The sequence below is a fragment of the Myotis yumanensis genome, unplaced genomic scaffold (genome assembly GCF_028538775.1).
Source record: "Myotis yumanensis isolate MYYU_CA2020_CCGP unplaced genomic scaffold, mMyoYum1.0.hap1 SCAF_6, whole genome shotgun sequence".
Classification (NCBI taxonomy): Eukaryota; Metazoa; Chordata; class Mammalia; order Chiroptera; family Vespertilionidae; genus Myotis; species Myotis yumanensis.
This window is the reverse complement of record NW_027223757.1, coordinates 81,412,141-81,440,059: the sequence shown is the minus strand read 5'-3', so window position 1 is coordinate 81,440,059 and position 27,919 is coordinate 81,412,141. Positions and strand designations below refer to the sequence as shown.

Here is a 27,919-nt window from a genome sequence, read left to right as displayed (position 1 = left end):
AGTCTTCCCTCCTCCACCCGTTTTCCTATTCCTTACAAATGAAGATCTGAAAACATCCTTCTCAGAGGAAAACAGAGAACATCTTCTCTTTGCCTTCGTTTCAGTTTTGAAGCACAGGTTACCCCTCCTCCTTAGAACCAGCTCTTGGTCCCAGGCTTCAGCCTCATCCTTCCAGAGTCAAGGACAACATCAGCTTCTTCCCCCAGTGCCTCCTCAGCACCCATAGATCATTACTTTGCATTTAATTCATGTCACTTTTAAACATTTAAAATATTTTCTTTCCCCAAATAGATTGAAACTGCTCCTGAGAAATGTCCAATATCTTTCATTTTTTTAGATTTCTCACAGTTCTATGACGTGCCTAGCAGGCCCTTAATAATACATTCCTCTGGTTTCAATGAGAAAAATCTGCAAATGAATTAGTCTAATCAATATATGCATGAATTGTATGTTGGCCTAGTGTTGTCTTTATCTTGAATTACATATGGAGGATGAGTATACTGTAGTATTTTATAGCACTTCTCTAGCTTTATTTCTTATATATGCTGTTTTATTATTTTGTGTGATTTTGTTATAAGTAACATTTTGGGGAACATGTGCAAACATTTCCCATTTTACTGAAATGAAAACAGTGCTTCTTGCTTTTATGAACAAAGAACTACTCTGTATGGCCACAAGTCCCCATCCTCCCTGGACACTGGAGTCTTTCATCTTCAGATGGTCACTGAGATCTGAGAGAATGACCACAAGGGATTCTGACTCTGAACACAGAGGAATAATTCATAAAAAGTCTTAACTCTCAAAGCAATCTTTCCACAGAAAATGAGCTAGCTAAAAATACATTCATATTTGAGAACCAGGACCCTGAAAAGACTAATATTTATTTTGGACATTTAGAACTGATGACTCCAAGGTGAAAACACTAAAACGCTTGATATACAGCCTTCATTATCATAACCTATGAAAAACAATTATCCCCACCACCAGCCAATACAAAATTTTCTAGCTGGCCACACAGAGCAATAACTGGTAACCCCAAATCCAGAACACAGAACTTACCCATTTTTTTAGATTTTTTCAATTACAGTTTACATTTGATATTATTTTGTATTAGTTTCAGGTGTACAGAATAGTGGTTAGACAATCATATACTTCACAAAGTGCTTAATCTGTTCTTTACCAATGCAAAATTTACCAATGCAAAGTAAGCAATTCTAGTGGAAGCATAAATGGGTTTACTGATTTTTTGGAAGGCAATTTGGGGACCCTTCGATTGCTCATATCCTTTGACCTTTACATAACATTTCTGAGATCAGCAGACAAAAACATCTTATACACATGGAAGTAAGACCCTAAAAATGTAGTGCACTATGGAGTTTATTCCAACTCTATTTATAAGAGCCAACACACACACATACACACATGGAAACCATACAGATGTTAAACAATAAGAGAATATCAATGGGGTTTTATTGTTATTTATGTGATAATTACAAAGTAATTCTTTATGATTTAGGAAACTGTTTACAATGCAATTTTATTTGGAAAAAGATATAAAATTGCCATGCAAAAATTCATACTAAAAAGACTTATTAATATAATAAGGGTGATAGAATTATGGGTGTTTCTCCACTATGTTTTATATATTTTACAATATAATGTATTGCTTTACGAATGAAAAATCATTTTAAGAGGATATTTAAGGAGTGTTTGTATGACCATGAAAAGTGTTTATGTTTAATATTTAGTAAAATGCTGTGTAAAGATTTAAGAGAATTATCTGTGATCCCAGATACATAAAAGAAGAGGAGACAAAAAGAATAAGAAGAAATAAAACAAATAAATAACAAATATTTTTAAAGTTTATCTTCTTTAGAGAGTTTTGCATATTTAAAAACTAAAGGTAATTTTTTATCTTCCCCTCTACTTTTCTCTTTTCCACAATATTAAATCAATGAGAATATCTATTTTTTAAAAAATCAATAATGATTTAAATATTAAAGGTGGAAAATAATTTTCTTTAATTTTGGCTCCTTGACCACTAGATAAAATACCATCCTGGAAGATCTTTAAGTGAGAGGTCATAGAACATGTCCTATTTCAACCAATTTAGAAGTAGATATCTTTTTGCCTTTTGTCTGTGGACTTTGTATCTACCACTGAAACCACGGTTTCCTATGTGCTCCTCAATTCTCAGCTGAGATCTCCATATGCACTACCATGACCTCTGCAAATCCTGTTTCCCCCCCATTTGTCTGTCACTGTTAAATTCTCATCATAGGCATCATGTCCCTTTTGAAATAAAAGATAAACCAAAACAGTAGGTAAAATGTCCATTCTCAAGACCAGAATGTCTGTCAAGAGCTAATGAATACTAAGTCCATGCAAAACCCACTTCTGGCAACAGATTAGGGAATGGGCCTTAAGTCTTCTGTTACCGGTGAAGAGAAAGAAAATGCTCTTTCACAAGTATCAGTGATCTCTTTGTCAAATTCTTTCTGATTAACTTTTGGAATGGGAGAATATGACAGACAGAATAATGAGACTACTTCCCCCCCTTCCCCCCCCCCAAAAAAAGAGTCCACACCCTAATCTCCAGTACCTGTGGATATGTTATGTTACATGGCAAAGGGAAATTAAGGTCCCAGATGGAATTAGGGTTGCTAATTAGTTGAATTTAGAGAGATTATCCTGACTATCCAGGTGGGCCCAATATAATCACAAAGGCTCTTAAAAGTGGAAGAGAGAGGCAGAAGAGGAAGTCAGAGTGATCAGATGAGAGAAAACTCAACCCACTATTGCTGGCTTTGAGGGATGGAAGCGTGGGGCCATGAGCCAAATCATGAGTGGCCTTTCTGGAGAACGTGAGGAGGCTCTGAAAAGGAATGCAGCTGCCAGAAAACACATACATTTTAGCCCATTGAGGCCATTTTAGACATCTAACAGAACTCTAAGATAAATTTGTGTTGCCTTAAGCCAATAAACTTGTGATCAATTGTTATAGTTGCAATAGAAAACGAATACAGAGCATAGAAAGTTACAGAATGATATCAGAGAGCAAATAACAGACCAATTTACTTTTGACTAAAGCCAATGAAAGGGATTTCTTAAATCTCACAACTGACCCAGTACCAAACTGAATGATTAAAAAGATAAAATCTTCTGCTTTGGTTGTTTCACATTAGGATGAAGGCAGGAGACTGTCAATCTTGCAGTCCTGATTTCTAAGCAATTTATTACTACTTTTCTATCACAGTATCTTTTGTTGTTATTTAACATGTAACATTACATATTTGTTGTTTACAAATTCAAAAATTACAGAAAGGTGTAACTCTGAAAGTCCAAATTTCTGTATCTTTACACTCTTCCCCTGATCAGACGCAGTATCATATTGTGGGAACTCCTGCTCCTAATTAGATGTTAAGGACCTCACATATATTTCTCTATAACAATATTTTTAAAGCAACTTATACTCTTGCTTGATAAGGAAACAATATTTCCTTATGAAACAAGCCCAAGGCAGCTAGAACATTATCCTATCGTAGTGATTCTCAACTGGAGCAGTTTTGCTTTCCAAAGGTATTTGGCAAAGTCTGGAGACATTTTTGATTGTCACAACTGGGAGTGGGTGCTGCTGGCATCTGATGGGGTCTGGCCAGAGATACTGATAACCATCCTACAACAGGACAGCCCCCACGAGAAGTGCCAGTGATGCTGAGATTGAGAAACCCTGGTCTAAGGGATGCCGGTGAAACAAAATATTTATTTCATTCTGAAACAGGCTACAGGGAGGCAGATGCCTCATCAATACAAGGAAGAACTTTTTATCAATCAGGCCATTTGCGATGTATACCTCGCAATGCAGAGAGTTCTCTGTCATGAGGAGAATTCAAACACTGCTAACTGGTCCCCTGCCAGGTGCTGAAAAAGTGATGGGTGCATGGGTGTGGCTGGACTCTGAGGTTCCAACTTTATCTAAGAAATGATTCCTTTTAAAAGCATTGACAAAAATACCCTTTCTTTGTACTTGTTAATATTGAAAGTAGGAAAGGGTAAAAACCTACTCTGTCAATATTATTTTTCTCTACCATGTGAGCTGCGGAATAAAACTTAGTCTGGACAGTATCTCAGAGGTAGACCATCTAAGTGCTTTCTGCAAGAGGATCTAATGCCTCTTATCTTGGGAAGTAGACACACTCTTGTGAAATCATTTCACAACCTAAGAAACGCCATAAAGGTCAAGAAAGCAAAATAAGCAGTTCCCTATTGCGGTAATAAAACGGCTGTTTATAAGTACAAGTACCTAAACGCTGCAACTCAAATAAAATGGACGGATTCTACTTACATTTTTTAAATGGGGACTCGTCTGCATCCAGTTTGCAAATGTCCAGATGTCTGGCGCCCTGTCCAGCTTAAAAGCCGCAGACGCTAAGCGTTTTCTAAGATCGATGAGCAGTTTGATGCTATGCTGGAAGCATACTGGGACATCCCACACCAGTTAAAGCCCTTCTTATGCAAGTGTTGGGGTTTTAGGGAGGTTAATAATAAAAATAAAAATAAAGCACTGAGTCAAGGGAACAATAACTAGACTGTTGAGGGAACAAGGCAGAAAGTCACATGAGGAGATGAAGGAACCAGGGATGTTACTCAGGGGGAAACCCAGAGAGTACATGACAGCTGCAAATTTATGGACAAGGATTTATTCTACTGGGATCCAGATTGTAGAACTTGGTCAGAAGAAGCCTTGCAACAATTACCATATTCTCTTTATTAGAGGAGCAGCTTAAGCACAGGTCTGGGGGCTACCAGCAAAGATCCTGAGAAGGGATTCCTGCATTGGATGAGGGTGAAAGTGGAACAGATAGACTAGAGAACCATGAACCTGAGGGTTAAGATCAGAAGACTATGAGGGCAGGCAGGCAACGTAGCTGAGTTAAACAGGACCTGTGTAACAGAAAAATCAGTGGTGGGGACTGTGGCAAATGGGACCATCAAAAAGGGAGTCACACCACTCTTCAGTAGCTCCATGTCACCAGGCCTCCTAGTTTATTTTTCAAGAAAAGCTGGAAGACTATATTCATATGTACAATCTACTGATTTATAAAGGATAGCAGCTAATTCAGCATTTCGTTTCAAAACATGTAACTCAACAGAACAGATGAGTGGCCTCCAAGCAGAACATGAACCTCTTCCTTAAAAATGCCCCCAACTTGCCAAAACTGGTTTGGCTCAGTGGAAGGAGTGTCGGCCTGCGGACTGAAGGGTCCTTGGTTTGATTCCGGTCAGGGGCATGTACCTGGGTTGCGGGCACTTCCCCAGTGGGAGATGTGCAGGAGGCAGCTGATCGATGTTTCTCTCTCATCGATGTTTCTAACTCTCAATCTCTCTCCCTTCCTCTCTGTAAAAAATCAATAAAATATATTTTTTAAAAAATGCCCCCAACCACCGTCACCCAGAAGAGATGAGGGTGGTAATTACCACAGGAAGGAACTCGTACAGATTCCAGAATTACTGTCACGTTTTTGTCTGCAATTTGAATCACCAGACTGGCCACCTTGAACTGAAATTCAGAACCACTGACCAACAAATAATGAATGGGGCCTGGCGAGTGAAGATAACCAAGAGACAATTAAGTTCCTAAAAGCGAGTCTTCCCCTGCACACCATGTAATTGAGGAAAGGCTTCCATTTGCTTGTAAACAGAAACATCTCATTCTAGTAAATTGCATGTCAAAATGAGGCAGGAAAGAGAAACAGGGTTGCCTCATTGTGGTAGGAGGTGTCCTGTTGCTGATGTCATCACTACCCTAGCCCGTAAACAACACTGAAACTCTTCCCTGGCCCTCTTAGTCAGTGATCAACCAGGGAACGTTCAAGAGCTTCCTTTGAGAGAGAATGCCTCACTAAGGGAAACAATCCTATTCAACTCTGGTTCACAGCGCTCTCCAGAAATCCCGCTGGCACATATAGGTTTTCAATTATCAAGAGACCTTTGCCCAACAGATATCTGTGCGCAGCAGTATTCGGGACAAAGGCAAAGCTGCTAACACTTTTCTGTATTTTTTTTTTTCCCAATTCCAAGCTTCAAATACTCTATTTTGAATTTTACCTAATCACTTTCAACTTCTAAAAGTAGGATGGCTATCAGTTTAACATTAATATTACAGCATTCTATAATGATGTTGTTGTTGTTTTTTTAAAATTTTCTATTGATTTTTAGAGAGAGAGGAAGGGAGAAGAGAGAAACATCAATGTGAGAGCATACTATCCATCAGCTGCCTCCTGCACGACCCCTACTGAGGATTGAGCCCTCAACCTCAGTATCCAAAGGTCAACCTTTTGGTGCACAGTACCATGCCCAACCTCCTGAGCCACACAAGCCAGGGCTAAGATGGTGTGTGTTACAGCTAGCTCTTAGGTAAGGGTTCCCAATACTCGGAACAGAGCAGAACATTTTTTATGAATAATAAGTTACATTATTTTGGAAAGAATAAGATATATTTAAAAAGCATTGAAATTTATTATAAAAATTTTGAAAATTATGCACAGGGAATTCAAAGTAACACAATATTAGCAAATAATCTATACTAATAATAGAAGAATATGCAAATTGTCTGGGATGCTGTCACAGTAACAGTATCAACCGAACAGAAGGCTGCGTGGGGTGACAAGGCTGGCAGGGGGGTTAGTGAGGGATGACCAATGACTGAACAAGCAGGCTGCATGGGGCAACCAGGCCAGCAGTGAGGTTAGTGAGGGATGACCAAACAACTGAACAGCAGGCTGCGTGGGGTGACCAGGCCAGCAGGGGAGGGCAGTTGGGGGTGAGATCAGGTCAGCAGGGGAGGGCAGTTGGGGTGACCAGGCCTGCAGGGGAGGGCAGTTGTGGGCCATTAGGCCAGCAGGGGAGGGCAGTTGGGGGCAATCAGGCTGGCAGGGGAAGAGTTAGGCATCAATGAGGCTGGCAGGGGAGTGGTTAGGGGGTGATCAGCCTGGCAGGCAGAGCGGTTAGGGGCAATCAGGCAGGCAGGCAGGCAAGCGGTTAGGAGTCAGTGGATTGTGAGAGGGATGTCCGACTGCCAGTTTAGGCCTGATTCCGCAGGCCTAAACCGGCAGTTGGACATCCACTGAGGGGTCCCAGATTGGAGAGGGTGCAGGCCGGGCTGAGGGCCACCCCCCTCCCATGCACAAATTTCGTGCACTGGGCCTCTAGTGATAGTAATAAACGCTTACATTACCCTTAAGAGCATATTCACTAGTGTATTTGTTTTTACAAAATATAGCAATGTCATCCCCATTGTGTAGATGGGAAATTTGAGAAACATTAACTTCCCACTCTACCTCTAAAAATAGCTTCTGCCCACCTACTGCTTCCACCCTCCACTAGATTGCTACCAATAAAAACCCAGAGCTGGTCTCCTTTCTCCCTGTTACCCATTCTTCACATAGCACTGAGAGTTACCTCTGAAAAAATGTAACAATCTTGTCATGCCTCTGCTTCTGGCTTCTTACTGCTTGTAAAGCCCAGAGTGCTTACCTCAGCCGAGGAGGCTCTGCAGGACCTGGCTCCTGCCCTCACCCTCACTCCTTCCTTCTGGTTCTCCTTCTCCCTCCTCACTCTAGCCACACTGCCTTCCTTCCAACTGTGCCTGGAACATGCCAAACTTGTTCCCAGGACTGTGCACTTGTGGTTCCATCCACAGGAACTGTCTGCCCATCTTCTGGGACTCATCTAAAGGCCATCTCTCAGAAAAGCTGCTCCTCAAAACTCAATTCAAGAAGCCCAGCCCCTCCCATCTCTCTCTTTCTCTCTCTCTCTCTCTCTCTCTCACCACGATATCTACCACAGCACTGTTTCTTTTTCTTCAAAGCTTGCAGTACTAACAGACTTTACCTGCTCATCCCTCAATTCTAGAATGTGAACTCTGTGAGAACAGAGCCCTACCTGTCTTAATCACACTGCTCTGTAGTTAGTGCCTGGAACATGGTAGGTGCTCAATAAATATTTCTTGAAGTCAGTGAGGGAATGAACAAAGTTTTCACTAGGAATCAACTAGCCCACTTAATTCAACCAACATCTATTTGTATGAGTACACTTTTCTTTCTCCCCCACTGCTAAGTTTATTTTTTAAGAGAAACTATATATATATATATATATATATATATATATATATATATATATATGGCTGTTTCTATTAGTGTGCTATATCTGTAAAATGGTCAAAGTGACAGTGAGGGTACATAACAGGTGCTGGCTTCACAGAGAAAGGCAGTCAGAATCCACTGTCCATCTCTTGAAACCACAAAGCTTCCACAGAATCCCAGAACACTATGACTTTTGAGCTCAATGTTCCCCCTTCGATGTCCCGTCACTCAATACTTTCTCTTCAGTGCTTCACTTTTATGGAATTTTCTCAATGCCTCAAGAGTATGATCAATTATCCTGGGTGTCAAAGAAAAAAAAATCAGGCTTGCCCTGGCCAGTGTGGCTCAGTTGTTTGGGTGTCATCCCATGCAAGTTCCATTCCAGGTCAGGGCACATGCCGAGGTTTCTGGCTTGATCCCCAGAGTGGCAGGTGGGGAGGGCATGTAGGAGGCAGCCCCATCAATGTTACCCTCTCATATCAATGTTTCTCTCTCTCTCTTCCTCTCTTTCTAAAAATCAATGAAGAATCTTAAAAAAAAATCAGGCTTAAGATGACACAAGGTATAAATAACCTAATGATCACCTTCCTTTTCAGGAAATATCCATTTTCTGGGGTGTCCGGGAAAGGAATATAAATGCCTAAACTCCAGCTGACTTTCCCAGGGATCCCACTCTAGTTGCTCAGCTACCTAATCAACACTTTCCTTAATGCTCTGTGGTGAGCCTCAAAGGGGATGAAAATTGTATCACCCCCAAATCTAACCATCCCCAAATCTAACCGTGTGAGGGCACAGACATAAAGTGGAGAGGAAATGAGGAACCAGCTGCCCAGGCTTCTGTTTTTTTTGGGGGGGGGGAACAGTTGGGGTGCTAGGCAAGCCCGTTCACACCTCAGAAGGGATGTTTCTCAATTGTCCCTGTTGCTCAGCCACCCATTTGACAATCCCTCCCTACTGTGCTCCTCCCTCACTGTCAGTAGCTCTGCGGACACTGGCAGCCCTGGTCTGTGGTGACAGACTGTGCTGTCAGCCTAAGGAGGAAGGGCCCATTTCAATGAAGAGCATCATCACGCTGTCCCCAGCAGCAACTCCTGCACAACTGTCTGGGGAAGAGAGAGAACCCTCCGTGCCCAGGGGCAGTGAGTGGAAGCCTCCAGGCTGGAAAATGCCATGTAGGTGGGCTCTCTCACCCGGGCCACCAGGACTCCCTCTGTGAGGACATCGTTCCGCATCCTGGCAGCTCCATCTCCTTCTTAGGGATCAAGCCAATACTTAATGCCCTGATCGCCGAGTTCCATGTTAGCCTGAGATTTGGTCCTGAGCCTTTTGGGATTGTCAACACTTTGAAAGACGCATTTTCCTGCTCTTATTCACATACCCGTGTCCCAGCTCAGCATTCTCGTTTGGGTCAAAGGCAATTTGTGCAAGACCGATTTGTTAATACAAGTCCCTCCCAAATCTGAACCCTTGTGAACTTCAAAGGCGGCAAGCTCCCCTCCTGAGCCCCCACACCCCTCCCTCCTCCTCCCGCATCACCTTTGCAGCAGCGCCAAAAACCACAGGTCTGACGGAAAGCCCGACCTTTTCGTTTTGGGAGATAGAATCTTCCAGTAGAAGCTCCAGGGAATGATGGGGAAGAGCATATTCGCCGCTTCCAGGTTTTGTTTGACTTTTAAAAATGAATCCCCTCCGGCCCTGGGTAGAGCAGCGCATCCCTGATCTTACGGGGCCCACGGAGGGAGCGGGGGCGCTGTGGGGTGTGAGGAGTAAAGGAGCCCAATAGGCTTTGTTTTTGTAATTCTGGTCCCAAACAGCGCCTCAGAACTGGGTTGATGCAGAAGCAAGACTCCCAAAGGGAGGGTTTTGCTTTGCTTGTTTTGTCCCCGGGAGAGACCTATTGATCAGAAAACTCCTCAGGCTCCCAGTTCCCTGGGCCTGATTCTCCCTTTCGGGGACCCAATTCTTCGGGTTTCTTCCTCGGGAAAAGGTGCGGGAGACAGGGTTCGAATTCAGTCCCGCCGACCGCAAACATCCCAGCGCAGTCCCCCAGATCATAGGCGCTCCTAGTTCTCCGCTCCCCGGGCGGCGCATGTTCAGCCCGAGCCCCGCGGGCCCCGCACCTCTCCCCTGGCTCCCGCCTCTCTCCCCTGGCTGCCGCCTCTCCCCCGGGGCCCCGCCTCTCTCCCCTGGCTCCCGCCTCTCCCCCGGGGTCCCGCCTTACCAGGCGAGCTGCTCCCAAGAACCCGGGGACCTGGGCGCGTTCCGCGGCGCTCAGACGCAACCCGAGCGCGCCTTTCGCTGGTCTCCGCCAGCAGCAGTCACGTTGGCTGCGGGGCGGCCGGGCGTGCGGCGGACGAGTGGGCAGCCCACAGGCTTTGCCCCAGGTCCGTCCCGTGCTGTTTTATCGCTCCAACTTCTCCTCCCCCAGCTGCAGGAGGAGGGGCCGGGGAGGAGCGTGTGACACCAGCCGCCCACGAGCAGAGGCGGTTTGGGATGCGAGGGTGCGCAGAGCACCCAACACCCTCCCCAGGGCCCGGGATCCCGCGACCTGGACCCGCGGATTAATGAAACGCGCCAGGGGATGGACCCAGACAGCGCCTGGGAGGGGGTGCTGTGCCCCCCAGTTTCTGTTCTCAGACTCCGTTCTGATTCAGAGATCGCCCCACATCCATCCAACCTTGCTTGTCTCACTAGATTCCCTCCGCTTGCATCTGTAATCTGGTATGCCCTGCGCATTCTGCATTTCGGTGCACTGTAGGGTGGACACCGAATCAGAGACTGGGTAGACTGTGCTGTGGATTGGAAAGCCTGCCACGGGGCTGGTTTCATTTCTCCGAGGGAGTACAATGCAAGGGGACCAGACCGAGCGCTTATGCCACGACCCTTTAATACAGTGCCTCTTGTTGTGGTGACCCCCAATTTCATTGTTACAAATTGAACATAAGTAATGCATAGTGATTAATCACAAAACAATATGTAATTATATATGTGTTTTCCGATGGTCTTAGACGACCCCGGTGAAAGGGTCCTTCGACCCCCTAAAGGGGTCACGACCCACAAGTTGAGAACCGCTGGCTTAGGGGGAAATGGTGTAAGAGGGGCCATCTCATAGCTGTTTAATCCCAGTTATTTGTAGTTTAAACTGAATCCCCTTCCCAATTTCCCAATGCTTTCTCCCCAATCCACTTTCCAATAAAAGCATATTTATTAAAAGTTTCCGTTAAAGACTCAGGGAACAGTTTGACATTTATGCCTGGTGTTATTAAAGTTAGCATTTTTTTTTAAATAGTGATTATTTTGAGGGTGATGGAACTGTAAATGAAATTTGTTTTATTTTTATTCTGAGGACTCATGGATTATAGCTCCTTTCTCACACTTATGAGTGCTTTGACCTTGGGCAAATTCTTTATCCTTCCTGCTTCTCAGTTTCCTCATCACTATCAGGGAGATAATCAAAGTCCATCAGTCAAAGTCACCTTGTGGGAATAAAATTCAAATGCAGGTGAAATTCTTAGGGTGAGCATGGCTCATGGGCAACATTCAACACTTACCTAATAGCAATACATATAAGGAATCAGTGACATATGAAACGGATGCATGAAAAATTAAATAAAACTACATCAGCCTAATGACGTTTTCCAGTACTGCCTGCGAGAACCTCCTGTGTAACCATCTGCCTCCAGAATATTAATCTGAAAGCCTACCCAAGAGATCTCTAAGACCCTCCTGCCTTTGGCCTTACGTTGAGAAGCAGCATGAGACTGCATCACACTGAAAAAGATGGTGGGATTTGAAAGCAGGTCTTGAAGGCAAGTATGAAGTATTTTATTTACTTCTCTCAATGCCAGCGCTATGCCTCTTCCATCACCATCAGATCATATTCCCTGAGGCTGTCCGAGTGGTTGGCATTTAGCAAGTTCCTGCCTGGAGAAAATACCCAGTGTAGGGTTGCCAAATAGAGCAAATAAAAGTGCAGGACATCCGGTTAAATTTGAATTTTAGATAAACAAAAAAAAAAGGTTTTAGTATTAGTAGGTTTCGTGCAATATTTGGAACATACTTTTACTAAAAATTATTTGTTGTTTATCTGAAATTCAAATTTAATTCGGCATTCTGTATTTTATCTGGCTGTGCTGGTCCAGTGAAATGAATACAGAATGGGCCCCACATCCAAAAGGAGGACAAGTGGACACAGACAGGCCGATTATAAGGTGGGTCTGATGTGGGTTTGGTTTTCGTGCTGCTCAGTGAAGAAAAGAAATAATGTACTTATGTTTATAAGTTGATTCTTTGTTGAGCTATTTCTTATCTTTTAGTTCTCACTTCCCATTTCCCACCAACTTAGCAGCGCTTCCTTACCCTTTAATAGGAGCAAATAATGGCTCTCCCCTTCAATCAAGATATTGGATTGAATCATGTGCTCAATAGTGTTTCCAAATATTTTTATTAAAGGCCAACTGAATGTCAGGCGCCATTTCAAGGATGAATAAGACACAGCCTGTGCCTTGAAGGATAATAAAATAACAACACGGAGTGCTGCTCCATGTAAGTAAATGCAGAGGACTGTGGGAGTTCAGAGAGTGAGTTACTGACTGTCCTTGGAAGCGGTGGGAGTCAGAGCCACCCTTACCCTTGCTGCACAAGATCAAATGGCTCCAATCCAGATGAGCGAGCAGAGGAGGGAAGTTCCAGAATGACAGCTGCGCCTAGGCCTGGAGACAAACCATTGTGATTGGAGTGGTTACACTGGGGGGGGTGGGGGGGGTGGGGGGGGGGTGGCGGGGGGGATGGGATTTGATAAAACTGTAAGTATGATTGGGAACCCAGAGACTATTGAAAGTGACAGGACACAAAAATAAGTAAGTAAGTAAGTAAGTAAGTAAATAAATAAATAAATAAATACAAGTTTAAATTACCTAATTTTAAAATTTTAAAAATTAAGTTAAATCTAGGAACTGCAAGGGGGGAAATGTGGGAAAGGCAAGTGTGATGGAACCTAAAATAGATTGATTCTTTTAAATGTTTATTTTCCTTTTTATTAAATTTATTAGGGTGACACGAGTTAACAAAATTATACAGATTTCAGGTGCAGAATTCTACAACACACCCTCTGTACACAGTATTGTGTGTTCACCACCTGAAATGGTCTCTGCCCATCACCATTTATCCCCCTTATTCCCTCCTCTGCATCCCCTCACCCCCAGCAATCACCACACTCTTGTCCATGTCCATGAGTTCTTTCTCTTGTTTTTCTTTTGTGTTCAATTCCTCCACCGCCATCACCACGCCCCACCACCAGGCCCCACCACCAACAGCTGTTAGCCTGATCTCTGTCTATGAGTCTGTCTCTATTTTGATTGTTAATTCATTGTATTTATTAGATTCCATATTTGAGTGAAATCATATGGTACTTGTCTTTCTCTGACTGGCTTATTTCACTTAGCATAATGCTCTCCAGGTCTATGCATGCTGTTGCAAAGGGTAAGATTTCTTTCTTTTTTACGGTCAAATAGTATTCCACTGTGTAAATGTACCACAGCTCTTTTTTTTTAAGGGGAGAATGATGATTTTTATTTTTATATATTTTATTGATTTTTTACAGAGAGGAAGGGGGAGGGATAGAGAGTTAGAAACATCGATGAGAGAGAAACATCGATCAGCTGCCTCCTGCACACTCCCTACTGGGGATGTGCCCGCAACCAAGGTACATGCCCTTGACCTGAATCGAACCTGGGACCTTGAGTCCGCAGGCTGATGCTCTATCCACTGAGCCAAACCAGTTAGGGCTACCACAGCTTTTTTATCCACTCATCTGCTGATGGGCACTTGGGCTGCTTCCAAATCTTGGCTATTGTAAATAATGCTGCAATGAACATAAGAGTGCACATATTCCTTTGAGTTAGTGTTTTGGGTTTTTTCGGATATATTTCCAGAAGTGGAATCACTGCATCATAAGGCAGCTCCACTTTTTATTTTTTGAGGTAACTCCTTACTGCTTTCCACAGTGGCTGCACCAGTCTGCATTCCCACCAGCAGTGCACAGGGTTCCCTTTTCTCCGCATCCTCACCAATACTTGTTGTTTGTTGATTTATTGATGATAGCCAATCTGACTGGTATAAGGTTGTTACAGAAGACCGGAGAAAAACCAAGCCACGCTTAGAGAAAGGGAGTTACATTTTATTATTAAATTCTGTGCAGGCCCAGAGAAAAATGTGTCTTTCAAATTCTGGGACCCCCAACATGGAGGAAACTTTTTCTATTTATACTTTTTCCAGTCCTTTGTCTCCCAAATTTGGAATGAGACTTCTAGGCCTTCTGAGAAAGAAGGCCTGTGTGCTGGTTAGAGACCATGAGACCATATCTCAAGCCCTGGCCTGGTGCCAGCACTGATAATTCTGTCTGGGGCAGAGTTGATGGCCTCTCTGGAATGGGAGAGTCATATTTTCCTTATTAAAGCAAGCAAGTGTTTACAGAAGCCCAAATAGCAGGGTTAAAATTTCAAACAGCAGTTTTGATATAAGATGGATGCTTCAAGGCAATATCTCATTGTGTGGTTTTAATTTGCATTTCTCTGATGATTAGTGATGATGACTATTTTTTCATATGTCTATTGGCCATTTGTATGTCCTCTTTGGCCATTTTTCTATTCATGTCCTTTGGCCATTTTTTAAATTGGAGTGTTTGTTTTGTTAGTGTTGAATTTTAAAAGTTCTTTGTAAATTTTGGATATTAACCCCTTATCTCAATGTATTGGCGAATATGTTGTATCCCTTTCAGTGGGTTGTCTTTTAATTTTGTGGATGGTTTCCTTTGCTTTACAAAAACTTTTTAGTTTGATGTAATCCCATTTGTTTATTTTTTTTTCTTTTGTTTCCCTTGCCTGAGGAGATATATCAGAAAAAATATTGCTATAAGAAATGTCTGAGATTTTACTGCCTATGTTTTCTTCTAAGATTTTTATGGCTTTGAGTCCAATATTTAAGTCTTTTATCCATTTTGAGTTTATTCTTTTGTATGGGGTAAGAAGGTGGTCTAGTTTCTTTTCTTTCTTTTTTTTTTTTTTTTTGCATGTATCTGTCCAATATTTCCAACACCATTATTGAATCAACTATCTTTACCTCATTGTATGTTTTTGCCTCCTTGTCAAATATTAATTGACTATAAAGACATGGGTTTGTTTCTGGTTTCTCTATTCCGTTTCATTGATCTATATGTCTGTTTTTGTGTTTTTGTTTTTTTGCCAGTACCATGCTATTTTGATTACTATGGCCTTGTAGCATAGTTTGATATCTGGTAGTGTGATTCCTCCAACTTTGTTCTGCTTTCTCAAGATGCTCAATCATTGAACTATGCCTAATGGGCTCATTTAGCTCTTTTTCTGCAGATTTCTCCCATTCTGTCATTTTGGGCCTGTTTCTTTGTCTCCACATTTTGACTGCCTCTTTGTATGACAGATTTGCTATGACTCCCACCCAGTCTTGGTGGGTTGGCCTTACGTAGGAGGTGTCCTGTGGAGTCCAGTGGTGCCATCTCCTTGATCACCTGAGCTGGATGCTCCAGGAGTGTCCCTTGTGGCAGTTATGTGGGCCTTGCTGTTGTAGTTGTCTTGGCTGGTGTTGGCTTGCTCATATGGGGAATTGACAACCTTCAAGCTGGCTGACTATAAGGCTCAACCCCAACTAAGATATGTGAGCTGCTGTGCAGATGCTGACCACATGGAGCGAAATTTGCCTCAGCAGAGTTTGGTGCCTGCTGTGATCTCCTTTTGGATATGCTGCTTTTGAAGCTTATTGGATCCTGTTCAGTTGTCTGAAACTGGCCACTCGGTGTGTTGGTTCTGGGCCTCTTGAGAGGGTCTCTGGTACAGGCCAATAGAAGATGCTGCCTGTGACTGGTCCTTGGCCAACTTTTTGGAGCTACAAGTGATCCACAGCTTATGGCTCCCTCTGCTGGGCCTGGGTGTGCACATAAAGGACCAAGCTGCACACCAAGGCTGGCTTTTACCAGCACCGAGCCCAAGGGCAGGTCAGCAGATGTCCTAAGGCACCCCAAGATCTGGCTCTACCTGCCTCCATCTGCAGGCTACCTGTTGGGCTCAGTCACTGAAAAGCCTCTGGCTGTACTTTTCCTCAAGGTGTAAGCACCACAAGGTGGGACAAGAGGGAGGCCAGAGGGTGGGGTTATTGCTTTCTCCCAGGGCTGATGTTACAGGGCGGAGAGTGTTCTACCCAAAAAAGATGGCATCCCCAGCACGGGAGAATGACTCAGCACAGGGTCCTGCTCCCTTTAGCTCTCTGCTCAGAGCCACAAACCCCAGCCCCTCCCCATGTGACTTCAGTTTGTCCACCTCCTTCAGCAGGAGTCCAGGGTGAGTGGCTGCAAATGAAATTTTGTGTGTTGGCCCTTTAAGGGGCCAGATGCTATGTGTTGCCTCTTCCTGGCTCTGGTGCTCTGGGCTGGGGAGCCCGGCTTAGGCCCCATGTGTCTCAGGGGGAACCCCTTGCAGCTGATGTATCATTCTGTAACCTCAGCCACTTCTCTGAGAGTGGGGCCAGCCCTTTTTTGCATTTCTGCCCTTCCAGTCTCAATGTGGCTTCTGCAAATCCTTGGTTTTAAGACTTCTTTTCAACTCGTCTTCAGTTGGTTATTCGGGATAATTGTTCTATAATTTATTGTAATTCCAGTTTGGTCTGGGAAGAGGTGAGTATAGTTTCCATCTACTCTGGCACCACCTTGGATCTCCCTGGATTGATTTTTGAGCTACTTTGGGGGGTATCTAAAAATTCAAACTACATTTAAACCTGAAATCCAAGAATATACTTCTGCAAATGGCCCAGAGAAGAAAGTATGATCAGAAAGCTCCACTAGACTGTAAAGAAGATTCATAGAACAATAATGGAAATATTGCTCATTGATTTTCAATTTTTAGAATTACCTTGTAAACAAGCCAAAGAAGAATGGAGCATCACTGAAGCAACGAAGCATAGTAACATTCATCTCCGGTAAAAACTGCTGTTTGAATTTCAACCCTGCTATTCTGGCTTCTGTACACACCTGCTTGCTTAAACAATAGGGTAGTTACCTCAGTTTCCAGATTGAGACCTTGGAAGCTCACATAAATCACCCTACTTTGTTGCCAGCCCACATCACAAAGGTTATTCTCCTGTGTCTGAGGACCAGAACCACAAAATTGCTTTCCTTAACTCAGTGGCTCCAGGAATACTTTCTGATGACTCAGTTTTTCCAGGAACTGAAACTATAGATAACCTTTAGAGATTATTAACTTTGTTCAATTTTGCTTCTGTAAAACTGCTTTCGCAAGATGATTCCACATTCCGATGTCTAGCAGGATGTGGTTTTTGCCTTTATAAGCTGGCTACTGCTCTTACTCAGGCGCTATGAGATTTGGAGAGCATTTGCCCCCTCGTAGCTGCCGGCTTTGAAATAAATGTGCCTCCTTAATTCGACTTCTTGAGGCATCCTTGTGTGATTCGTGGGGTACATTACAACATAACTATACAAGAGAATGTGACTATGATTAATTTTTAAATGCTAAAAGGAGATGCAGTAGGGAGCAGAATAGAATTTGGGTTAGTAAGGGTCTCATTTTAAGAAAGTGGAGAATCAAGGGATACTGTCTATAATTGGTAGAACAGTTAATAAAGATCTGGATACATAGTAAGTTTGCAGAGGAGAGAACTGTGAAGGGCCTGAGTATAGAGATGTCACTCTATTAAGAAGATCAGGGAAGAGAACAGATAGGACCAGTGAATGCATGAGCTAGGAATGAGATAAATAGTTCTAAGATGATGCACCAAGAAATAATAATACAGTATATTATTTTGGAAACATTGAGATCACCACCGGATATCTAAAAACAGAAACCATTAGAGTAATTCTCTTTGGGAAATTGTACTGAAATTAGGGTGGGCTCAGGTGGGAGACTCTGGCTTTATTCTCTTGGTACTTCAGTACTATTTAACTATTAGGAGTAAGGGCATGATTACATATTTGTGAAAAGAAAGCCTTCACCAACACAATGGCTTTCAAGAATGAGTACGAATTTATCTGGAAGGAAGAGAGGAAGCGAATTCTACAGAATGTGGAACTGCATGAGCAAAGGCACAAGGGCCTACAGTGAACAATACACTTTGGGAATGTCCAGTTCTCCATGTGGCAAGAGCATCAGGTACATAGGTAGGATGGAGCAGAAGGTAAGGATGTGAAGGTGAGCTGGCACCACAATAACCGTCTTGCGAATGATGCAATAGAGTTTGCACTGTGAGCTTCTTGAGGACAGGAGCTCCGTTATTTTATTAACCTGTATCCAGTAAGGAGCTTGGAACACAGTAGTTGCCCAATAAATGTTTTCTAAATGAATGAAAAATACCTTGGGGGAACCACAAACGCTTTTAAGCACAGCAGTTGCATTTCTTATTTTTGGACGATAATTTTGTACTGGAAAAAGGTGAACTAAGATTGGAGAAGTCAAAAGCAGGGGATGGAATAGGAGGCTATTAGGAGAAAGGTGATGATATAAAACAGGACAGTGACAGCGGGAATTGAGAGTGGAAGACCTACCTGGGAAATGTTAGCAAGGTAGAAATGGGTGAGAGGACAAAAAAGGGGAATGAGTCCAAAATGGCCCTGAGATTTCTAGCTGGGGAAACCAAGGTGATGCTGGTTCATTAATTGAGAAAGAAAAATAGGAAAAGGGAACAGGTTGGAGAAGTGAGTTAATAAATGCAATTTTGTGTATATTGGGTTTGAAAGATTTGAGGATGATGTTTTAAAAATGGTGAGTCTGGAATTATTAATGGCTTATGAAATCTACTTGGTGAACCTAGACAAGTAGTTTTTAATGAAATAGAACATGAAAAATTTTAAAGTGTATCGTATGTGGTAAGGTTAACTGTTGTTCCTCAGAACTTTTATTTGCATGTATGTAAGTATGTATGTAACTGGTATAAAATGTGTCTTACAACATATGTCAAAAGAAATGTTTGAGATTCTCTGCCCTTGGATACGAGGTGGAATAAGTGGTGTGTGGAGTTGCCTTATACCTGCTTGAGAGAGCCATCTCTGTAAACTTCTTTCTAGCTCTATTCAGTAACCTTACATTGATAGCTAGAAGTCAGTCAGAGTTGGGAGTTCATGCCACAGAAACCAGCAAGCACTAGAAAATTGGACTTCTTTCCTCTGTAGTGAGCTAGGACACCTCTGGGTGGAACCTTATCTCATGGGTAGTTAGTTATGAAAGCTTGAAGCTCAGTATAGAAACCTGAGCAGATGTTATTTAGAAGTAAAAATGCCTAGATTGCATGAGATTGGCCATTGAGAGCTTTTAGAGAGAGCAAAGGTAGAAGATAGAATTCTAAAGAACACATTCAGGGAAGGTAAGAGGAAAAGGAGCCAGTGAATGAAACTGTGAAAGGTTGATCAAAGCGATGATGGAGACTAGGAGAGGGAAGCTCTACAGAAGTCAAGGGAGAAAGAGATTTTCAAAGGTAGGTATGATCAACACTGTTGATTAAATAGAATGGGTGAAGACCAAAGAAAGGGCTATGGGATTAGCAATTAGGATGGCAAAAACCAATTTTAATTTTTAACCACTAAAACCAATTTTAGTATAATAGAGGGATAAAGGCAGGGAGGCTATCAGGAGTAGAGATGAGGATACAAAGACTCGAAGCATAGATTACTCTGAAGACATTTTATGGAGAAGAAAAGGAAAGGGACATGGCTGTAGCTTGAGTGAGGAAAAGCAGGAGGAAGAGTGAAAATCTGGGGGATAGGTGTGAGATCAGCCTGAGGATGTCTGAAGCCTCTGAGCCCCAGGTGGCTGGAATTCACTCATTAGTCATGGAGTCAGTCTGTCTGGTGATGTGCTTTTCCGGGAATGTTTGCCAGTTCAGGAACAGGACCAGAAAGGAGGGTTACCTGGGCTTGGAAATTAGGAGAGTAGTTTGGCCAACGGCAAAGAAAATAAGGGAATTGGTGGTAATGTGAAAAGATAGATTATTTCTTTCTAGTTAAGATGTCGTATATTTGTATTGCTAGAAATCTGAACAAAACAACAACAACAAAAGAAAGAAAGTGGGGGTGTCTCCATAACCGCAACCTCATTTGGTACTTATTTAACAATGTGATACATATCTTCTAGACACTTCTGCACGCTGAAGTATAATACTAATTAAAAGGGCTGAGTCATACAGAGCTGGGTTTGTATCCAGTACTACTGTACTAGCTCTAAGGCCTTGGGCAAGTTACACAGCCTTCTAACCCCTCAGTTTCCTAATCTGTAAAATAGAAATAATAATAACATCTATATCATGGGGTGCAGTGAGGCTTGAAAGATCATGCATGCTAATTGCTGAGAACAATAGTTGGTAAGCAGAGTGAACACTTGAGATACACATACACAAAAACACACACTTATATGGGAAAGAGAATTCATATATATAGGAATACACAAATACATACATAACATCAATAACCAGGAAGCACTGAAAAATATTGGTATTTGAGTGGGTTGGAAGAACCTACCCTACGCAGAGTGACGAAGTGGGAGCGTGGAATGTCATGGTCAGAGAGTGGAATTTGAAGTACAAGACCTCAGAGGTGAAGCTCTTCCAGAAGACAGCGGGCCCCGGATGGTCATGTCTCTAAGTTTCTACAGTGGAGAGAAAATAAAGAATTCTCTATTCAATATTTGAGCCAATTCCAAAATGTATTGTTCACTCCAGGGTAGTCTTTATTCCTCTGTGGCAGTGTCTTAATGCCCTTTTTAGACTTGGTTTTCCTAAGACTCTGGAACTGTGGATGTCAAATGGACTTGTTTGTATGCATTCAGTAACTGGGCTCTATGTTCTGGCCTGTCTAACCTGTCTTCAGGAGGTTTTTTCTTGCTCAAGTCGTTGATAACACCTCTACTAACCTCAATCAAGATGAAGGTGGTTTTGTGCTACGTCCAAGACTCACAGTGTTTCCCAGGGGCACTATGATTCACAGGCACCTGGCTCCTTTATCCAGGCACCAAGTTATTTATTCCACATGCATAATGTCATCAATTCCCCCTTCCCACTCCTACTATTCCCGTGCTAATCAAGGTTTGCAAAAGCTCTACCCTTGACAACTACATAATGTTTCCTTTGTTAGACAAGTTATGCTCATTATAAGAAACATGCTATTTAGCTCATACAAATTCAATGTACATCCTTTATTTTTATTTTTTTTAATGTGCCTCCTTTTAAACTTTTGTCCACATAGACAAGTAAATTCACATATATTAAATTTTTGGTCCGTTTTACAAGATTCTATTTTAATTTAGCAATGTAATACTAATATTTTACCAAGCCAATAAGTACATATGTGCAGTGTCAGTTCAAATGGCTCTATATATTTCCTTTGTAGAAAAAATGTGGGTTATTTGTTATAAATTTGGTTGTTTACAATTTTTAGTTTTTGAAGTACCACTTCAGTGAATATCATTGCAGTTAAATCTTTGTGCATGTTTTAAATTATTTATTTGTGATAAATCTCTGGAAATGGATTTTCTTAGTCAAAGCATATGCATTTTTATTTCCTTCTTACTCTTTTTTCCTCCTCCATGGGTGTCCCTCACCGCCAGAATACATTTTACCTTCTTGTGGCAAAATTACTTCTCTAAAAAGGACGGACTTGTAATCATTTTACTTCCCTATTCAGAAATCGTCAATATTTCCATTGTACACGGGGATCAATAAAGTCCAGATATCTTGCCATGGCATTTGTGGCCTTCCAGGATAGCCTCAACCTTCCTTTCATTTAGGTTTCCCCTGTTCAACTTACTTTACACTCATCCATTCTGGACTCCATGTTGGGGCATTATTCCCTTTGCTTGTAGAATTCCTACTTCACTGGGCCAGATCCTGGCAGGACGCATGTGGCATCCTCAAACTGGATTATTTAATGAGCTTTTGTTCTTTGATAACTGTTTACCAAGGTGAGAGTAGAATTTAGGGAATGCACAAGGCATAGTGAAGTCCTCTGGCCAAACGACACCAATGAGCCCTTAGCACCCAGTGGCCTGAAGGAGCAAGAGGAAAGAGAAAGCGATGACTGGGACCTGGTGAGGTGAACTCCATGGAGAGGGCCGCCTGATATCTGTAGCAACTCCCTGACAACTAGGCAGGAAGTTAAAGGACTAAATATTCCAGCTATACTTTCTATCCAGCTGGAAATCAGCCAAGCCCAAGCCAGAGGGCACTGGAGCCCATGGATACTGTACCTATAGGTGAGCCTGCCATGGTGAATAGGGGAGAATGGCTCTGATGGGACAGATGGAAGATTTCCAGCATCCTTTAAAGATTCCTACATGCAACATCTTCATGTGCTTTAGTGCTTCTTTTAGGGCAGGGGTCCTCAAACGACGGCCTGCAGGCCACATGCAAATACAAATATTGTATTTGTTCCCGTTCTGTTTTTTTACTTCAAAATAAGATATGTGCAGTGTGCATAGGAATTTGTTCATAGTTTTTTTTTAAAACTATAGTCCGGCCCTCCAACGGTCTGAGGGACAGTGAACTGGCCCCCTGTTTAAAAAGTTTGAGGACCCCTGTCTTAGGGCATTTAATACAGTCTCAATTATATTTTATTTGTGCAAGATCTTATCTCCTCAATTAGATTCATAACCCTTTAAAGAGAGATATGGCTTTTTTTGGATGTGTGATCAGAAACTCAGGGTAAATTTGTTGTGAAGTTGTCCCCTACAAAGGGACTTCCTCAAGACAGTTGAGACAGAAGCAACAGATTCTCGGGAGACAGTAGGAAAGATGAATTGACTGGACAAGGGTTGCTACATGGAAAGGGTATTAGGTACAAAGTCAGCATGTGAGGGAGCTACATAGACCCACATTCAGATTGTGCAGCACCCAGTGAGGCTAAGAGGAGAACCAAGCTATGCCTCGGAAGGATACAAGATGATAAAGTAACACCTTAGTGAATATGGCCAACCTGGAAATCCTAATGCCCCAGAGCAAGACTCCCTGAGCCTCATGCTGGCTTGGCACACATCTCCAGTTTGTGCTGATCTGCAGCGATGCTGGAATCCCAGACCCAGCACATCCCCCTTCTCTAGTCTAATCCCAGGGACAGTCTAAGATGTCAACCTAACTCCTCCTTCCTGATCAGGAAGCTCCGTGAAAGCTTCTACAATACGCACATAAGTGGAAGGGAACAAAAGATTCGGAAGCTACAAATGGAACCCGACTCTCACCTTCCCAGGCCCACAGGCAGAGACTGAGTTTGATCAGCTCCCCCACTCTCCACAGGAAGTAGGCAGCCCCGGTCTGAGCATGTTTAAGCCCTCTGAGCCTCCATTTCCTGGCTTGTGAACTATCTATATCTCCGACTTAGTTAAGACTGATGAGATAATGCCCATAAAACACCTAGACCAATACCTGATGCACAAAGGCATTCGACAGATCTTTTATTTCCTTCTTGCCACTCCCAGTTCCCATGTCACCATTCTGTCCACCTCACTGTATTGCCTCTTTCAGTATTGGTTTGAAATTGAAAATGCAGCACTTTTGCATGTGCTTTTGATTTACCATCTCCAGAGGCAATGCAGCAAAGTAGATAAGACCATAGTTTCTATAACCAAACTACCTGGGTTGTCGATGACTAGCTTTGTCACCTTAGGCCTTACTTGATTCCTATGTGCCTTAGTTCACTCTTCTGTAAAGTAGGGATAATACTTGCACCTGTCCCACATGATTAAACTTATTAATATGTGTTAGAGCATTGAGAACAAAAACTGTATGGCCTTCTTATTAGCATCTGCTTTAGAATTGGAGGGAAGTGGACGAGAATCAATTCACAGTGGCCTGAGCTGGGATCAATAGTAAGCAGTAAATATGCAAAGGAGTGGCAAAGCTGCGCAGCCCAGACTTGAACTTGTGGTCACTGTACATCAACTCTGCGTGCTGAGCTTAACCAGGGTGGGGAAGGTTGTAGGAGATGAATTAAGACCTAGTAGCAGTGTGACTTTTATGAAATAAGTTCATGTCAGTAGGTCTCAATATTTGCATCTATAAAGTGAACTTTTAATTCATGATTTCTAGAGTCCCTTCCTGATTTAAAAATGGCTTTGACTCTAAAATTTTAGTCCCTGTGCTTGAGTCATTGTGACCACAGGTTGATGGCTGGCCCACAGATATTACTCGGCGATCTCAGTGGCTATCATGACATGAGCGAGAGACCCTTGAGGGTAGATTTTTTACATTAACCCCAGATTAAGTTATTCATCAGGTCACACTGATGACACTGAAAAGCATTTACCACACAAATTCAGTTTCCCATTAGCAGATTCACTACTTGTAGTATACACAAAAATAACATTTTTGTAAGATTAGGATTTGTCTTCATCTCATTTTTATATGGCCTTGTGTGCTGTTTGTGTCAAAATTTTAATTTTTTTAGGTCAAAGCATACCCTTTTCAAGTCATATCTTCATCACCTTACTCTTGACTTATGAGAAATCCTGGAGGCCTCTCCCTTTGGTTTCCTCACTTCCAGTCAGCTCATGGCTTATCAAGAAATTGGTGCTCGTCCCTGGCCTGGTGGTTCAGCTGGTTGGAGCATTGTCCCATACACCAAAAGAAATTGGTGCTCAGAAACCCATTATAAGTTTCCTCCACTATCCAAAACTAGAGGTGCCTATGAAACTTTTAGTAAGCTGAAATGGCATAAAACAAAGATGTGATTATCATTAATTTATATGGAAAGATTTTGAGTTTTTCTCAGACCCCAAAATAACCTACCAAATTATGCCAAATATGCTTAATTACATCTGGCCTAGTTAGGCTTCTCTGATACCTTACAACTCATTTTGCTAAGGAAGCACAAGGTAGAGCACAGATGTTCACAGACCCAGCTCAGACCCCTGGTGGTTAGATGCTGAGATGCTGAGTGTGGTTCCCGGGAAGGAGCTTGGTGGGGCCGCTCTCGCTGCTTGGGGTGCCTGCTGCCTCTAATAACAACTGCTGCAAGAACAAACACTGAACTATTTTTGCAAAAGCAAAAATCCTCTTTGGATGTTTTTCAGATAGCAAAAAATAGGTACTAATATAGGTCTTTCATAAGAGCAAAGTGACATAATGCTAACTTTCAAAAAGTGGGGGACAGGTGTATGTATTAGGGAAGGAACCATGTGGCGGGGTGGAGTGGGGGGTGGCCCCAGATGCATGCAATTTGTGAATGACAACAGCTCCTTCTCTTCCCATGGGATCCTTATTAGACTGCAGCTTCCTTGAGGGGAGGCCTCTGTCCTTGAATCCTTGCCTCATTCCACACTTACTAGTTGCTTATAAAATATCTATTTGTTGAATAAAATCAAGCTGAATTGGAACTGTTCTGGTGCTTAGAAAGCTTATGACACTGAGCCCTTTGGGGTTGGGCATGGGATCTCATCTGAATCTTTTCCTGCCTGTCATAGGCATTCATTAAACCCCAGCCTCTTTGACATGGTTGCCCATTACTCTTCTTAACCTTTAGTTTCTGTGGGGCTATATTCTCCTGGTTTCCCTCCTATCTCCCTGACAGTGCTTCTGAATCTTCTTTGATAATTCGTCCTTTGCTATCGGATCTCTGAATGATGGCAGGCCTCAGGGCTTGGGTCTCCCTCCTCTCTGTACCTGCAACCTTTAATGCCACCTTTATGCTAACAATTCCAAATGTGTACCTTTAGCTCAAAAGCCACAGAATTTTGGTCTCCTATTTGATAATTTGGATGCCTTACAGGAACCTCAAAACTTAACACATTTAAAACAGAACATTTAATTTAAACTAGCCTCCTGCTACCTAAACCTACCCCCCCACCCCCCCGAGTCATAGCTATGCCATCAAATGTCACCACCTTCACACCAAAGTGGTCAAACCAGAAGCCCAACAATCATCCTTGATCCCTCCATTTCCCTGATCACTCATATAGAACCCATTGACAGGTCCTGTGAAAAGTTCCTCCTAAATAATTCTTTTAAAAATACATTTTTATTTATTGATTTGAAAGAGAGAGAGAAAAACATTGCTTACTTATTTATGCACTCATTGGTTGATTCTTGTATGTGCTCTGACTGGGGACTGAACCCACAACCTTGGCATATCAGGACAAAGCTCTAACCGACTGAGCTATCCAGACAGGCCCTAAATAGTTCTTTTTTTAAAAAATATATTTTATTGATTTTTTACAGAGAAGAAGGGAGAGGGATAGAGAGTTAGAAACATCGATGAGAGAGAAACATAGCTGCCTCCTGCACGCCCCCCAGTGGGGATGTGCCCGCAACCAAGGTACATGCCCTTGCCCGGAATCGAACCTGGGACCCTTGAGTCCGCAGGCCGACGCTCTATCCACTGAGCCAAACCAGTTCGGCAATAGTTCTTGATTTCAATCATTTCTCTACATGTCACTGCCAAATACAACAAGCCACTACTCTTTCCTGTCTGGACTTCAGCAATAGGCTTCTCAGTGATTATCCTGTTTTTCATTTTGTTTCTCTTTAGTCTCTACCCCATGTATAAGCCAAATTCACCTTAAAAAATATATAAATTGCACCATCTTGTTCCTTGCTTAAAACCTTTCAATGACTTATCCTTGTACTTGGAATAAAATCCAAAATCCTTGCTGTATCCTAGGAGACCCTGAATGATCTGGCCTTTGCCTATCTTCTTCCACTTGCCCCACACCACACAGACTACCCACACCCTCCTCCTCTTTATTTCTCACTTAAGCCAAGCTGTTTCCCTCCCTCTGCCTGGAACGCCTTCGCTAGCTCCTCAGATGCCTGGCTCCTCTCATGCCAGGTCTCAGCTCAAATGTCACCACTTAAGGACATCCATGATCACCCTTCTTTCCATTATTCTCCAACATTGACCGTTGTTTGTTCACGACACTAGTAGAAGTTGTAATTTTACAGGTACACATTTATTTGTTTTCTTATTGTCTGTCTTTTTTATTGGATTCTAGGCTCAAAGAAGAGAGAAACAATGAGTAGTAACTTGTTCTCCATGTGGCCCAGTATAGTGTCTGGCAGATATAATGCATTTAATGTATACATGTGGGGAGAAAGAAAATAAATACAGGAATACATGTAAAAAGGAAGGGGAAAGAAAAAAGAGAGAAAAGAAGGAGGAGGGGAAGGAAGAGGAAAAGGAGGAAAAGGTAGGGGAGAAAAAAAGAATGGGATAGATGGATGAAAGAGAAAGAGAGGAGAGAGGAAGAGAGGAGGGAGGAAGAAGGTCTTTTAGACCAGCATCATCCTAAAGATAGATGCTTAGACTAATGGAGCAGAAAGAGGAGGCAAGGAGAAACTACTCAAAGTTTTCCTCCTTTCCTCCCTCCCTCCCTCTCTGCCTTCTCTACCTTGTGCCAGGTGGGTCATAAATTATTTCAGCTACTCACCTTTCACAGCCCCAGGGAAAGGTGTAAACACTTCATTTTATTGGTGAGAAAAAAGAGGCTCAGCAAAGTTAAGGGCTTTGCCCAAGATCTCCCAGCTGATTCTGGATGTGAGGGGGCCACCTTGTCCCCACTACTCCACGGTGTCATGTGGCCTGTCAACCATACTTTTAATTTTCATATTTCTTTATTAAATGCTATTTGAAATGAACCTTTTAGGAACCACCTTGGACTACAGAGCAGACTGGAATTGCTGACCAGTGTCAGTGCAAAGCAGAGGGGCAGCCCCCATCCACCGGACAGTCACGGCCTAGTGAAGCTGAGGTTGATTGACGGACT

General features: G+C 42.6%; 1 protein-coding gene across 2 annotated transcripts in view; it reads right to left on the bottom strand.

Moving 5' to 3' along the window:
• PLA2G7 (phospholipase A2 group VII) overlaps window positions 1-10,519 on the bottom strand; it is a 40,365-nt gene extending 29,846 nt beyond the window's left edge. The window contains exon 1 of one of the 2 annotated variants that reach the window (XM_070418460.1): window positions 10,366-10,519. The gene's annotated coding sequence lies outside the window, so the exon portion shown is untranslated. Of the gene's footprint in view, window positions 1-4,345; window positions 4,446-10,365 lie in introns of those variants that run through there. The other variant, XM_070418463.1, reaches the window with a different exon arrangement.
• Window positions 10,520-27,919: the final 17,400 nt, after the last annotated feature.